General features: G+C 48.3%; 1 protein-coding gene across 2 annotated transcripts in view; it reads left to right on the forward strand.

The window, feature by feature from the left end:
- Positions 1-16,468, forward strand: part of RGS20 (regulator of G protein signaling 20) — a gene marked incomplete at both ends in the record, with an annotated part of 58,430 nt that overhangs the window by 26,031 nt on the left and 15,931 nt on the right. The window contains one exon of one of the 2 annotated variants that reach the window (XM_082754821.1): positions 14,426-14,456. The exons of the other annotated variant lie outside the window; for it this stretch is intronic. Of the gene's footprint in view, positions 1-14,425; positions 14,457-16,468 lie in introns of those variants that run through there. 2 annotated transcript variants of the gene reach the window in all.

Raw genomic sequence — 16,468 nt, forward strand, 5'->3', positions numbered from 1 at the left:
TCCCCAGGTTCTTTCTGCCAGAGGCTCCAGGTGGGGCCGTTCTCCCCGGCTGCAGTGTAGAGCACATTCTTTACATCTGGTCCTGTTCGAACTGGCCCAAGGGCTACTGCATGGACTATTTCCTGCTTGATTTGTTCAAAGGCTTGTCGTTGTTCAGGGCCCCATTCAAACTCATTCTTCTTACGAGTTACTTGGTAGAGTGGGTTTACAATCAGACTGTAATTTGGGATGTGCATTCTCCAAAACCCCACAACACCTAGGAAAGTCTGTGTTTCTTTTTTGTTAGTTGGTGGAGACATAGCTGTTATTTTGTTGATCACATCCATTGGGATTTGACGACGTCCATCTTGCCATTTTATTCCTAAAAACTGGATCTCCCGTGCAGGTCCTTTGACTTTATTTTGTTTTATGGCAAAACCGGCTTTCAGAAGGATTTGGACTATTTTCTTCCCTTTCTCGAAAACTTCCTCTGCTGTGTCACCCCACACAATAATGTCATCGATGTACTGCAGGTGTTCAGGAGCTTCCCCCTGCTCTAGTGCAGACTGGATCAGCCCATGGCAAATGGTAGGGCTGTGTTTCCACCCCTGGGGCAGCCTATTCCAAGTATATTGGACTCCCCTCCAAGTGAAGGCAAATTGTGGCCTGCACTCTGCTGCTAGAGGGATGGAGAAAAATGCATTAGCGATATCAATTGTGGCGTACCACTTGGCTGCCTTCGATTCAAGTTCATACTGAAGTTCCAGCATGTCCGGCACTGCAGCACTCAGTGGTGGTGTCACTTCGTTCAGGCCGCGATAGTCCACTGTTAGTCTCCACTCGCCATTAGACTTTCGCACTGGCCATATGGGACTATTGAAAGGTGAATGAGTCTTGCTGATCACTCCTTGGCTCTCCAATTGACGAATTAGCTTATGGATGGGAATCAGGGAGTCTCGGTTGGTGCGATATTGCCGCCGGTGCACAGTTGTGGTAGCAATTGGCACTTGCTGTTCTTCGACCCTCAGCAACCCCACAACAGAGGGGTCCTCTGAGAGACCAGGCAAGGTAGATAATTGTTTAATGCCCTCTGTCTCTAAGGCAGCAATACCAAAAGCCCACCGGAACCCTTTTGGGTCCTTGCAGTATCCTCTTCTAAGATAGTCTATGCCAAGGATACATGGAGCATCCGGACCAGTCACAATGCGGTGCTTCTCCCACTCATTCCCAGTCAGACTCACTTCAGCCTCCAATACAGTCAACTGCTGAGATCCCCCTGTCACTCCACAAATATAGATGGGCTCTGGTCCTTTATAGCTCGATGGCATTATAGTACATTGTGCACCGGTGTCTACTAAAGCCTTATACTTCTGTGCGCGTGATGTGCCAGGCCATCGAATCCACACAGTCCAATAAACTCGATTGTCCCTTTCCTCCCCCTGGCTGGAGGCAGGGCCCCCCTAATCCTGGTCAGAATCTTCCTCGTTTCTGTGTTTGAAGGACTGTCTGCTGGAAGTTGGAGCAGCAAACTTTTCGGAGAATCCCTTTTTCCTGATTGTTTTCTTTTGCAACTCACGTACCCGTGCCTCTAGGGTCGCGGTAGATTTTCCATCCCACTTTCTCATGTCCTCTCCATGGTCTCGTAAGTAAAACCACAGGGTGGCACGGGGTGAGTACCCACCATATCGTCTTCCTTGTGTGGGTGAACGCCTACCCCTGACAGCTGAGACACTGCTTTGTACAGGTGCGAAGGAGAATAATCTCTCTTCAAGTTGGTGAACCTTTTCAGAAAGTTTCTCCCAAGTGTTCTCCTTTGGTCGGTGGGCACTGGTTGGTTCAGGTGGGGAGGACAATAGATTCTCTTCAAGTTGGTGAACCTTTTCAGAAAGTTTCTCCACAGCTGAGACGCAGGCCTGTAAGGAAGAGGAGAGACTTTCTTCGTACTGCCGGAGTTGTTTAGCCGCTTCACCCACTGTGGGTTCCTCATCCTCTTTCCAGGCCATTATTGCCAATGAGCTGGCATATGATGATGGTGCACTCCGTACAAACTTCCGCCACATGGGTCGTGTACACTTGACTTCATCTGGATCTGTGGATGTTTGTTTGAGGTCTGGATCCTCATAAATCACTTCCCGTACGGCTAATTCCCTCAGGTACTGGATTCCCTTCTCCATAGTGGTCCACTTGCCTGGTAGACATAAAATATCTTCCTTGAAGGGATACCTTTCCCTCACAGCTGAGAGGAGACGCCTCCAGAGGCTGGTGGGTCGTGCTCCATCTGCAATTGCTTTGTCAATGCCGGCGTCTCGAGCAAGGGATCCCAGCCGCTTGGCTTCCCTGCCGTCTAATTCCACACAATTGGCTCCAGAGTCCCAGCACCGGAGCAGCCAGGTGACAAGCTGCTCACCTATACAGCGACCAAAATCTTTTCGCACATCTCGTAGCTCGCGCTCGTTTAGGCTTCGGGTAGTTACTGTTGCTCTTTCGGCATCCTCATCTTCCTCCTCCTGAATCCTTGACGGCCCAGCGTCGTCATCATCTTCGTCATCTCTATACTTAGTTTTGGCAGAAGCCTTACCTGGATTGGCAGAAGACTCTCTGCGTTCTAAACGACTTGAATTTCTATACCATATTTTCACCTTCTCTACAGGGGCAGCTTGCACTGCTACTGCTCGTTTCTCTGACTTTGTTACAGGGTCTGCCACAGGGGTTGGAATGCCCTCTGCAGGGTCAACTTGCACTGCTACAGCTCGTTTCTCTGACACGGCCACAGGAGCTGGAGCGGCTACAGGAGCTGGAGCAGTTGCAGGAACCGGAGCTGTAGCGGCTACAGGAGCTGGAGCTGGAGCTGGAGCAGTTGCAGGAGCTGGGACTGGAGCAGCAGTAGGAGCTGGAGCTGGAGCGGCTTCAGGAGCTGGAGCTGGAGCGGCTTCAGGAGCTGGGACTGGAGCAGTTGCAGGAACTGGGACTGGAGTAGCGGCCGGAGCTGGAACTGGAGCGACTGCAGGAACTGGGACTGGAGCAGCTGCAGGAGCTGGAGCTGGAGCGGCTTCAGGAGCTGGAGCTGGAGCAGCTTCAGGAGCTGGGACTGGAGCAGTTGCAGGAACTGGGACTGGAGTAGCGGCCGGAGCTGGAACTGGAGCGACTGCAGGAACTGGGACTGGAGCAGCTGCAGGAGCTGGAGCTGGAGCGGCTGCAGGGTCTGTCACTAAGTTGACAGCAGTATCAATGGCAGCTCGATAGGCATGAGCCAGGCCCCAGCACGTTACAATGATTTGTGTTACTTTGGAACTGCCAGAATCATTACACCTTTTTTTCAAGCATTCCGCCAGTTTTTGAGGATTTTGCCATTGTTCAGGGGTGAATTTCCAACACACTGGGGGTGCTAACTGCTCTAGATGCCTGCCCATATCCACCCATACTCCCTGCCACCCACAACTATACTGCCTCCGGGCAGATCTCCGGATGAGCTTCATAAGTAGTTGTTTAACTTTAAGCAGAATCTGAAGTGCATTCATGAGGCAGAGCAACAAGACTATGGTATTCTGAGTATTCCAGAAATATTCAATATCTTGGAGAGCTATTGTAATAAACTCGGAGGATAAGAGGGTGGTGAAGGAGGAAGGGAGAGTGATCAAGGAGGGTACAGGGGTGGTGAAGGAGAAAGGGAGAGTGATCAAGTAAGAAAAATTATCTTCCCCTTTCCCCTCCACAGATTGACTCCCTAATGAAAAAAGGCAACAGATACAATTGCTAATAGTTTCCAAAATACAGTTTCCAAAGTACAGAATCGAAGATGTTACTGAGTACAAATACCAGGTTAGAGTCATGGCCAGATATTTCATCATCTCATAAGCCACTGATACAACACACAGTACCATAATGGTCTGAAACCAGGGCCCGGAGAGGATAAACAACATGACAGAGAGCACATACGGAAAATAACGTGCTATAATACTCAATTTGGAAAACAGGCGCAGCACAGTTGAGATTAAAGCAATCAGCATTATGACAAGTGACTATTAAGCAGGTCTAATACTTATACCAATTTTATTTTAACACACTCTGGTCAGATCTGCCGTTATCTCAACCTTTCGAGCCCCACGTTGGGCGCCAAAAAGACTGTCGTGGTTTAACCCGGCTGGCAGCTAAATACCACGCAGCCGTTCGCTCACCCTCCCCCCTCCCTCTCTGGGACGGGGGAGAGAAATGGAAAGTGAAGCCCGTGAGTTGAGATAAAGACAGTTTAATAAGACAGGAAAATAATAATAATAATAATAATAATACAATGATGATAATAGTACTACTACTAATAATATGTACAAACAAGTGATGCACAATGCAATTGCTCACCACCCGCTGACCGATGCCCAGCTTAACCCCGAGCAGTCCGGCCCCCTCCCCCCGGCTAGCCACCCCTATATATTGTTTAGCATGACGTCAGATGGTATGGAATACCCCTTTGGCTAGTTTGGGTCACCTGTCCTGGGTCTGTCCCCTCCCAGCTCTTACTGCACCCCCCAGCCTGCCCGTTGGCAGGACAGAGCAAAGGCTGAGATGTCCTTGGCTTAGTATAAGCACTGCTCTGCAACAATTAAAGCATCGGGGTGTTATCAGCACTCTTCTCATTCTAAGCCAAAACACAGCATTCCACCAGCTACTAGGAAGAAAATTAATTCTGTGCTAACTGAAACCAGGACAGTGATTTACATATTTTACCTTTGAAATAACTCTAAAACTTCTTTTTAGCTGTGCGTCTTTGAAACGGAAAATGCAGAAGCCTGGGCTGATTAGGACATTACTGTCAGAGAAAGTTATGACTACAAAAAACAAGGCAAATTGTTTTTTTGTAGCAGTTCCAGAATTTTTTCAGCAAAGCAATCCCAGATCAGCCTGAATTACAAAGTTTGTTTTTATTAATGTAAGATGACCTTCTTTAAGTGGAACAAAATGTCAGGATGGCTAATAAATTACCTGCTCAACCTAAATCTAAATGAACTAATTCAAGGTATGGCTATGGGTAACTTAGGACTTAAAAATATGCTAATTTAGGATTTCCTCCCATGAGCAAGATTTGATGGTTTAGATAAAGGATCCTGAGATAAAGCAGCAACCCTTTCTCTCTGGAAGACCATACGGGTATCTTCTTTAAAAGGCAGTTATCTTGGGTGTCTGTGAAATGGGAGGGATTAACATTTATTCCATGATACGTCTCACACACAGACTGATGAAAGAAAATGATTTCCAATAAAAAAACAAAACTAAAATGAAGTAGCTTTGTGCATCACTGATCCCAGAATGATAAGATGCAATACAGTTAAGGTTGCTCTAATTTATGCCGTCTAGAGGACATCATGTGATGGAGATCATATGAGCACCATGTGTTCCTATCACACCTGGTTTTATTCCCACTACACCTTATGCCCATGGTGCCAATGGTGCAGAATAAGAAAGAGGAATTTTTGTGGGTTGCTTTGTTTTGTTTTTCAGTTCAAATTTGTGAGAGATTTCTGAGTGGCAGAGGAATCCCTAAGTGCCAGAACAAACTGTGCCTGGGTTACAGGCATCAGCCAGTCCACTTTAATTAGCAAATCCTTCCAGTGACCAGGAGAATCACCTGGGGTGCAGTATTGTCAAAGGCACTTCTGGGTATGAGCTTGAAAGCATCTTCTGACCCTTGCTGCTATGATCAACTACCCCTGAGCCCTTCCTGGCACAGGTTTACTTCACTTGCTTGTTAAAATCTCACTAACACAGATGCCACAGTCTAGGCAGCCTGCTCCCGTGCTTCACACTGCTACCATTAAAAACCCATTTTTCACCTAAATATGCCTGCCTGCAATTTAAATCCATTATTCATTGTATTACATGTAGCGAGCACGGAGAGGAATTTATTACTTCCCCTTCCCTGCCTGCATACAACGCACACTGCCTGGCATGTGTTTCTCATGAGTGAAGCAAAAAAAACCCACAGAAAATTCATGAATCACAAACGTTTTTTCACAGCAGTTTCTTTACACAAAAATAAAAAATAAAAATATCAGAGACTCCAGGGGAAGAGAAATGTTTCTTTCAATCCATTTAAAGCTTACCCAGTCCTACATTTAGCTGACGCTTTCCCCGCAATAGCAGGAGAGCTTTTTAACTCACATTTAGTTACATGTCTTTATAAATCATCTTTACCCAGTTAAAAGAAAGATGCAAAAAGAGACAATAAAATCCTGCCACAGAGACCCTGCTCTCAAAGCCCAGCTCCAGGTTGCTAGGTGAGAGCTGGGTGCGTCCTGCTCAGAGCAGGACAAAGTCCCCCAGGTTTGCAGGGGGGAGACCTTCACACTTCTCCCAGAGTCCACACAGGGAACAAAACCGCTGTGTTGATGTACAATATGAGGGACTCTCTGTTTCATCATAAGCATTAAGACAACTCTGAGGCAGGCTGAGTGTTATTTTTCTACCAGCCACGTCCAAAAGATGTGCTGAATGGTAATGCTTGTGAAATGGAAGGGATCTGTGAGCATGTGAAGTGGTGAAGCCTGGCTCCCAGGGCATCTGCACCTGCCTACTGACTGATTACAATGTCTGAGAAGCCAGTGCCTCTCCCACAGCCCACCTCCGCGCTGGGCACTGCTTCTAATGAGACTTCGGGGAACTTGGAGTTCTCTGCAGCATTCAGTACATGAGAAGATGGTTCTTACTGGTTCTTACAGCTTAAGCGTTTCCACTGGGGGTTATCAGGATAATGAGCAAAAACAGGGGATCAGACTTTGAGATAAAATAACGAAGGGTCTGGAGGGCAAGACACACGAGGAGTGGCTGGGGTCCCTTGGTTTGTTCAGCCCAGAGGCTGAGGGGAGGCCTCATGGCGGCCTGCAGCTCCCTCATGAGGAGGGGCAGGCGCTGAGCTCTGCTCTCTGGGGACAGCGACAGGACCCAAGGGAACGGCATGGAGCTGGGACAGGGGAGGGTCAGGCTGGGGGTTAGGGAAAGGTTCTGCACCCAGAGGGTGGTCGGGCACTGGGACAGGCTCCCAGGGAAGCAGTCATGGCACTGAGCCTGTTGGAGCTCAAGAAGTGTTTGGACAACGCTCTCAGATGCATGATCTGAGTTTTGGGTGGTCCTGTATGGAGCCAGGAGTTGGCCTTGATGATTTTTCTAGGTCCCTTCCAACTCAGGTTATTCTATGATTCTATGATTCTAACGTATTTGTTCTTGAATCTTGTTCTGAATAGCAATCAGCATTTATTTTAAGTGGTAGAGGGATTATAATATTTTAAAATATTGTTTTGTTTTTGATTTTTTATTTTTTTTTTTGCATCACAACACTTGATTTTGATAAAAACATGATCTTTGAATTTTATTGCCAAACTTCCTGGTTTAAACACCAGCATTCTCCTGTGGTGGATGTCTCTGGGGAAAGGAATCTCGTTTTAGGGCCTCCTTACCAATCCTGGAGTTGGGAATCCCAAATAAGCTTTGGCACCCACGCTCTTTGTAACTTTTGGTACTTGGAACTTGTGTTCAGAGTCACACGAGTGCTCAGAAGTTGCTAAACAAGAGTTTTAAGGGGTGTTTCTCGGTTTACCACATCTTCTGGATGGTTTGCCATGAAATTGCAGGCTAGCTCTCTGTCAAAGACTGATGCATTTAGTCACAGCCTTAAATGCCAAGGACATTTCTTCAAAATGGAATTTCTTAATGTTCACTGAAATATTTTATTCCAAAAGATAGCTGCTGTTCTTATGACAGACCCCATATGACAGACCTTCCTCACTGCACTCTCTATTGCGGGGACACAGGCCCTGTGCAGATGAATGAATGTGCTTCATTTAAGTACAAGAAAAGCATCTGCTTGAATGATTTACCTGATCAAGAGTCTCATGCTTAGACTACAAAATTGCTTCAGACTCATAAAAATCTGTGCTCTCTTGAGTATCTTACTGTGTTGTAAGCAGACACACGTTACACAGAAAGAAAAGCCAACCTGCAGCCATTCCAAATCACCAGGAGAAATAAGTTAAAGGTGTTACAGATCAGAGAAAAAGTACAGGCTGTTGCAGACAGAACACTTTCAGGCCCGCTTTGTCATCTTTGTGTTTGGGCAAATGGTAGGTTTGAAATGAACGGCAGAAAGGAGGTTGGGAGGGACGTTTTGTCCCAGGAGGAGGACGTGGTCTCTAGAAACAGCAGGGTAACAGAGCAACTGCCACGAGTCTGGTCTTCTAATGAGTTGGTTTGAGCGACAACACATAGAGGGGGGATGTAAAAATGGGTTTGTACCAGTTTCTACCCATCTGGACTTCTGTACTCCCTCTGTAAGACACTTCTGGAATCTGCAGCAAAGTACATTGGGTTTTCAATGACAGAGAAACGTGGCAGACAACCCTGGTGTGGCCAGGGAAGAAGGACCAGCCTGCAGTGCAGGTTTCTCTCGGCATCAGATGGAAGAAATGTGGTTTCACAGGATGAAGAAAAAATCAAATACTTTCCCCAGAAGCTCAGAGCAGGTCCTTTGCATCTACAGCCTGTAACTCACTACCTATGGTATCAAAGGAGACCTGGGAACTGTTACCATTTGTAAGGCTGCTCCTAAGCCTAAAGCAAGCATGACATTTAGCCAGCAATTTGTGCTGTCTGCAGTCACGGTCTGTGTAATCCAGGCATGCACACCTACTGCGAGATCGTGCAGGGCATCTCTGAAAAAGATTAGTAAGAAATTCTGCAGGGAAGCCCCCAGCCTTTCTTCTTGCTGCCACAGGAGTATAAACACGACAGGGATAATCTGGCCTTTCCAAACTAGTACTCGTTAACTACCATTGATAATCTAGTACACTGGGGAAAATATCACCTGGAGCATTCCCATTTCACAGCTGCTCACAGCTGCTCCTCACCATCATTCTTATCAGGTCTGCTCCTCTTCCTCACATCATTGTGGGATTACAGTGTCATTACATTACACTGTACTTATAAAAGGAATTACAGTGTGTTTCAGCCATGGTGTCTTTTCGTGCTCTCAGCCACATCCTGTAAGTGGATTGTATTTTCTGCCATCAGCCTTTTAACATGGCTGCATAATTCCTCCAGATTTTCTAAGGTCCAAAATCTGACCAAAAGTCAGTGGCACAAGTCCCGTTGGCTTCCTCAGGAATCTTGTCAAGCTGCAACATTACCGTGCAGCCACTTTGGGCAATCAGGTTCCCAAACTCATGTTGAACTATCCCCAAAAGTCAAGCTGTTCAGGAACATTAGTTTCAACTCACTCCATTGATCTTCCTTAATGAGTCAGCTCTGGAAGAAGACAAACTACTTCTGTAGCTTGATAGACCTTGAAGTTGCAGTCATGTCAGTTTGGGGTTTTTCTTTAATTTAACTATAGTTATTTACCAGGTCCTCTGTAGTAAGGAGTCTGCAAAACAATTAGATTAACAATTAGATTAACAATTCATAACGATTCTGTATGCCACAGAATATCAGGGGTATTTCTGCGTGTCATGGTTGATACGCATCTCTTGAGTGATGTCGATACTGTGAAGATCGTTATTGCTTTGCTAGTCACGAAAAGAGGAAAATATTTTTGTCTCCAGATCTAGTTCTGTTGATTTCCATTATAGGCAGAGAGGGGCACCCCTAATAGGAACAGAGCCTTGGCACATAACGTTATCAGTCCTCAATTGATGAGGTTCTCCATTCAAACTGTGGGTGCACAGTGACACCTTCTGGAGGCCTGTAATGAGAGGTACTTGAGCAGCTTCCCTCATTCCTAAACACAAATTTTACATGTAGAAGCTAATCCTTTTCTGATCAACATTTTGCACAGCTTTTTGGCACGAGTTCTGTAATGTCATCGGGACATATAGTAGCAGAACATTGTCCTGATGGGAGAGTTTTCTTCAAAAATCAACCCAAAAGTGTAGGGTTTTTTAATGATCACAAAAAATTCAAATGTTTACGCAAGAAACAAATGAAAAAAAAAAATAGAGGATAGATTTAGTGATGCATGTTAACTGTGTGATAAAAAAAAATGGTATTACATTCTTAACTCTTTATTGATACAGATAAGGAAAGAGAGTCAGACAAAATATAGGGTAGGGGGACAGCAATTTGCGAACAGGAAATGAAATGAATGGCGTAGATTCTTGCTGCAATCTTGCTTCAGCAAAGATTTCATTTTAATGTGTGTTATATTGCAGTTTCTAACTAGACACTCTTTGCCCAGGCTGCTGACTTCCTGGGTAGTCTGCCTGCCAGTCTGCCAGGATCTCTGAGTCACGGAGGATTTTAAGCCCGTGAGTTGTGCCACAGACCTCGGTCCGAGGGCTCGCAAACCCCACAGTGCCTGCGTGCATCAGCTGGACGGGGGCCAGAATGGGAAGCGGAGCATCGCTGAGCCGACTGTGATGCTCCAATGCCCGGCATTCGGTCCCATTACTGGAAAACAACTCCTTATTTCTAATATTTTATTCCAGCTCAAAGATTACTTCTCCTTAAGCTTCCTGTTGCTTAGAAGCAACAAAGATGTGATATGTAGGAGTGGAAAAGGAACAGGGCTGTGTTTGGAGACAGCAGAGGCTGATTTCCAGCCTTCCCGAGACAACACAGTAGGTGCTAACTGATATGGATACTTGGAGACCCACTGAACCCAAATAGGCTTGTGATTCACACCCGCTGTGGGCTGACACTTTGGTTTCCAAAGAGAGTTCCCCTGATGTATCTGGAGAAATCTGTTTCGCCACTATCTAAAATGACACAGTCACTACAGATTCAGAAGTAAACTGCATAGAGAGCCACGTCTTCCCACAGTGGTCTGCACTTTTGGCAAAAGAGTAGCACTATGTAAAAGTAATCATTGTGTAGCAGAAAGAAATAAAGGCTGACAGTTCTGGCAGGACATCCATCTAGGCCCAGCCAACCCTGGGAAAATACATTGCCCTAGAAAAGTACCTTATGGAGCTGTAATCATTAGCAAAGTGCTAAGCAGAGCCATCAATAGCAACCAGTTCTGGATGCACCGAGACCTAAGTCCAACCATTACAATGGCTTTTCAAGCATGAGTTAATGCAATTGCCTAACCTAATGCAATCCCAGGTTTGAGCACAAGACCTCGAGGAAAATTAATCCTCCGGCAAAAGCCTAAGAGAAACCCTATGATTTACATATCTCCTACTGAGCGTTACACTCTAACAGTGTAAATGAAATAGCCTTGGGAGAAACTTCTCCCCAGTGTGAGTTTCACACATGGACTCACACCAAATCAGTTCTGCTGGAGAATTAATGCATTGCTGTTAATGTTTATAACACATCAAGTACTAACGTGCAGTGCCTGCACGTAAGATGGTTCCTTTAAGGACTGCTCCGTGCAGCTCTATAGTTTGTTATACATGTTTGAAGACCCTGGTTTATCTTTGCCTCTAGTCAGCCTTGAACCTAAATCTTCTGTTTCAAGTTATCTACTAACAGATCCATTAAGAAAAGCTGCTTACACCTGTCAGTGACTAATGTTGAAAGAATGCAAATATTAAAAAGTTAAAGAACGAATATCACTAGGAATACATTCACCACAAAATACGTTTACATCAAATGATCTTTTTAAATTACATATATATATATTTACATTTTTGTTTTCATTAAGGAACAAAATAAAGCAAATACTAGAACATTGCTGATATTTAAAATAAATAAAGAAATAAATACTAAGTGGAGAGTTCAACTAAAGTCCCTGGAAAGTCATTTTACTTCTGAAAATGTCTCCTCTCCCCAAAAAGCCTATCGGTTCTCAAAGTGATTTGCAGCAAGAGCACTTTCATGTTGATGAAAACAGACAAAAATGGCTCCTCGCTTGCTGTTTGAATCGCTCACTAATTCACTATGAATTGGCTCTACTCTACAGTCCAGAAACTCCCTATTTCACAATCTAAGTGAGCAGGAAGCAGTAAAATAGATTAGCACTCATAAAGCCACCAGGTTACCTGCTCCTTCACGTAAAAATGTGGAAACCCTCTCCTTGGGCAAGGAGCAGAAGCTGAAGTGCGAGGCCCAGCAATCTGTCTGAACACCTTAAAGCAAAGCAAGACAAAAAAAAAAAAAAAAAAAAAAGGTTTTTGACATTATGTCACCCATTGAACTGTGATTGCCAGAATGTTGAAATACAATAATGTTATTAAAAAATAGATGTGTTCTATTTTGCCTTTATCGTAACCCATTCTTAACATTTTCAATGGAAACAAATTTCTTTAAAAAGTTACTGTTTAGGTTTGTGGTAACTGAGGTTTCTTCATTCCCACAAATACTCAGAAAAGTCTAATATATATATATATATAACTTAATGCCTTACATAGTAGCTAATATCAATATTGAAATCAAATTGTGATTTGCTATTTACCTTGCATATTACAAAAAGAGGTGCCACGATGTGGGATTAGGAGGTACTTTCATTAAACCCACAGTTCGTGTGTCAACCAAGAATTGTCCATAGGGTATTTTTTGTAAAAAAAGCAAGGCCCAACTGTGGCCAGTGCTCCCAGCTGGGTTGACAGGGTGTCCGTGTTTCCCTTCTTCTCTGTCCTGGTGAAGGTGAATGAACCTGTACAAAGTGGGGCAGCAGCGGGGACTCGGAGTACAGCCTCAGATGCGCATGCAGAGCAAGCAACTCCGATGGCTGGGGGAATTTTCTTCCCCTGTGCACGTGAGAAATTCACACTAGGGAGAAGGGGCGCTATCTTTTTACACAAAGCCATGTGCTGTCACTATGCACTATTCCTGTTGAAGTAACATCTTTAATATGGTGTTAGGTGACCATGACCCTCCTAAGAGATACGTGAAGGATGGGGCAAGACCATGCCTCCCAAAGGGTCACGCTGTGCCAGCACTTGCTGAAACATTCCTGATAGTGCTTTGAAAGCCACCTGAGACCAGAGCCTAGAGCGGTGACCGCCCTTCGCAGCCGAATGGCTCAGAGCTGGGTTCAGACACCAGTGGTGTAGCAGGTGATTTGCTCTGGATCCCAGGACACAGGAGGAACCACCATGGCACACCTGCTGCGTCTCTCTTCCCTTTTCCCCGCCAAGGAGCGAGGCAGGATCTTGCAATCCCAACCATCAGGCCTGGCTCGGCTGGGGACGGTGCCATCGCTGTGGGAAGGAAGGGCTGGTTTCACACTGGGCAGGCGATGCCAGGAGAAGGGCTGTGGGCCAGGAGCAGGGAAGATATTCTGGGACGGGCTGAAACAGAGCCCAGCGCCGGGAAAGGCAGAAATCGCTGCCAGGGAACAGGGCAAAGCCTGAGCCTGGCACGGCTCCGCCGGGCTGGGGGGGAGCGCGGCCTGCAGGACCCTGGAGAGCGGCAGGGCCCGGCTGCGGCTGGCAGGGACCTCCTGGTCTTGTTTATTTATTTTGTTTATTTGACTTTATTATTTATTTTACTTTATTATTTAATTTTATTTTACTTTTTTCCCTTCCCTTCCCTTCCCTTCCCTTCCCTTCCCTTCCCTTCCCTTCCCTTCCCTTCCCTTCCCCCTTTCCCTTCCTTTTCCCTTTTTTTTCCCTTCCCCTTTCTTTTCCCTTCCCCTTCCCCTTCCCCTTCCCCTTTCCCTTTCCCGTTCCCTTTCCCGTTCCCTTTCCTTTCCCTTTCTTTTCCCTTTTCCTTTCCTTTCCCTTTCTTTTCCCTTTCCCTTTCCTTTCCCTTCCTTTTCCCTTTCTTTTCCCTTTCCTTTCCCTTCCTTTACCCTTTTCCTTTCCCTTTCCCTTCCTTTTCCTTTTTCCTTTTCCTTTCCCTTTCCTCTCCCTTCCCTTTCCCTTTCCCTTTCCCTTTCCCTTTCCCTTTCCCTTCCTTTTCCCTTTCCCTTTCCTTTCCCTTTCCCTTCCCTTCCCTTTCCCTTTCCCTTTCCCTTCCCATTCCCATTCCCTTCCCTTTATTTTCATTTCATCCTCCCGGGGCTCCCCGTGCTCCCTCCACCCCTCAGACCACCACCACGCCAGAGGGTCTCCCTTAGACACCAGGCTGCACAGGACACCCACCTACCCCCAAAAAACCCCCCCAAATCCCACACTATCCCCTCTCCCCCCCTCCCCTCATCCCCCTCACCCCTCCCCACCCCTTCCCCCTTCCCCCTGAGCCTGGGGGCGGGGAGGGGAGGATGGGGGGGGGGGGGGCGTGTGGCGGGCGGGGAGCCGCAGCCCTGCGGTGCCTTAAAACACGGCGGCGGCGCCGGGGCCGCTTTTTGGAAACGGCGGCGGCGGCGGCGGCGGGGGTGTGGGGGGGAAGATCCCAGCCCCGGGGCCGGCCCCATGGTGGCTCCCCCCGCGCCCCCTCCCCGCGCTGGGCGCCGCTGAAGCCCCAGCGGGACCCGCCCCGGCCGCATGCGCGGGGCCGCGGAGCCGCCGCCGGCAGCGGGCGCGGAGCCCGGAGCCGCCGCCGCTGCCACCGCCAGCACCGGAGGGGAAGGGGCCAAGGCCGCCCCGCGGGGCCCCGCCGGCAGCGACCCCGTGAGTAGCGAGCGGGGCGCGGAGCCCCCACACACCCCACGCACCCCACACACCCCGACCCCTCCCCGCCATGGGGCGCTGCCCCCGGCCCCGCGCAGCGACCCCTGGCGGCTGGGGGCGGCACTGCACGGCCGGGAGGAGGAGGAGGAGGAGGAGGAGGAGGGGGAGGAAGGAGAGAGGGGAGGGGGGTTTGGGGTGGGTGCTGCTGGTGCCCTCCCTGGGGGTGTTAGGCTGGACGCGGTGCTCAGGGATGGGGTTCAGGGGAGGAAAAGGGGTAGGGGGTGGTTGGATGTGGTGGTCCTGCAGGGGTTTCCCAGCCCTAATGGGGCTGTGGTGCTGTGGAAGCGGGGTTAGGGTATCCCTGTGTCTGGCAGCAGGGCTGGTTGGCAGCCCGGTGGTTAACTCGCTGTAATCACCCCGATGTAGCCTTTTGGGTGCACGGGGCACAGCCCTGGTTGTGTCCCGGCTAGCCGGGAGCATGCTGAGACCAAGTGGGTGGTGGCACCGTGGTGACAGACCGCTTCCAGGACCATAGGGTGGTTACTTCGGATCTCCGGGAATTTCTGCTCTGCCCACACGGGTCAGAGCCTGTTTGGATACCTTCCCTTTGGGGCTCCAGCAGGCTGACGTGGAGGGACCATGCTCACCGTTACCCCCAGCCTATCCTCCTGAAAAAGCATGGGGTGAAGTGCTGAACCTGGGCAGCTCAGGGCACTGAGGCTCCTCTCTGCCTCTCCTGGATCCCAGGTGGCAGCTGATGAACCATCAGCCAGGCCGGTGCCAGTACCCAGCCACTTCTGCGAAGTGACCCCGTCTTTTTCCCACCGAGCTGTCCCAAGGAGGCAGCAGGCGTGGGGAATATTGCAGAGACCTCCTAGCACTCAGAGCAACAGGATATTAGCTAGAGGCTCCCGACCCTTAACTCTCAGTGAGCAGGCATGTTTCAGATGCTTTCACAGCCAGCTGATGCCAAGAAGTCCATGGGTTGTTGCGGCTGAAAGGTGCTGAGCTGGTCCTGACCTTACCTCAGCCTTAAATGGGGTTGGTAAGGCTTCCCAGGCTCCATCATCCATGGGGCTGACGGTGGGCAGGGGCACGGTGAAGGCACCTGCCCGCCCGGCGCGGCCGGATTCCAGCGTAGTACAACCCGAAGTGAATCGCGACAACCAGGATCAATAGGGACCAGCTTGTGAATCACTATTTAATGCACTCCGGCGTGAGTCATCCTGACTGAAAGCAGCTTTCAGCCCAGGACAATGTCAGTCAGCTCCTACCAGGTTGGGAATGAGTCAGATCTCAGCCCGAGTACAACGCGGCGTGAGTCACCGGCTGCTCCATGTGACTCCAGAACCCAGCGCGAGCTGCCGGAGCCGCTGCGTGCTCTGAGTCACTTCGTAGTACAGGGAAATGGGCTTTCTGGAGACCATTCATAATGAAGCACGATGCAACCAAGCGCTCGGTTGGAGACGCTCTGCTCGCTCCCATCAATCTGCTCTGCGCACCGGCTCCACTGCGCGCATAGTAAGGAGGTTTGTAAGATGCTAGGCTGAATGAACTCCGTGTGTGCGTGCTTGGTTTACAGCGAGCTGCATAAAAATAACCAGAAGCAGAGGCTTCCTCTGACTTTAAAGGCAGCCCAGGCAGGGCTGAAGCGGCAGTACAACTGCTGGCACTGGAGCTACCCCCTGGTCCTCTGAGGCTGTCTCCAGCAGCCACAAAAGACGAGGCAAGGGATGCCGAGAGTTGGTGCCCTACAGAGGATATGGGCTTGGTGCTGACTTAACTTAATTCCTGTTTACAATGACTTGGGTTGTGAAGGGACAGAGTTGTGTACGTACTTGCTTGCATGCTGCTCGACAGTCTCAGCACTCACGTAAATGGCTAGACCGGAGCGACAGGTTGCTTTTGTTGCTTTTTCTGGCTAAAAGGCTTAAAATTCTCTCATGTCCTTTGCATATCACAGGAGAAAAAGTGACTGAGAATGACCCTGCTGGCTGCATTTTGGAGTAACT

This window comes from Aythya marila (genome assembly GCF_965140915.1).
Source record: "Aythya marila genome assembly, chromosome: 2".
NCBI classification, from domain to species: Eukaryota; Metazoa; Chordata; class Aves; order Anseriformes; family Anatidae; genus Aythya; species Aythya marila.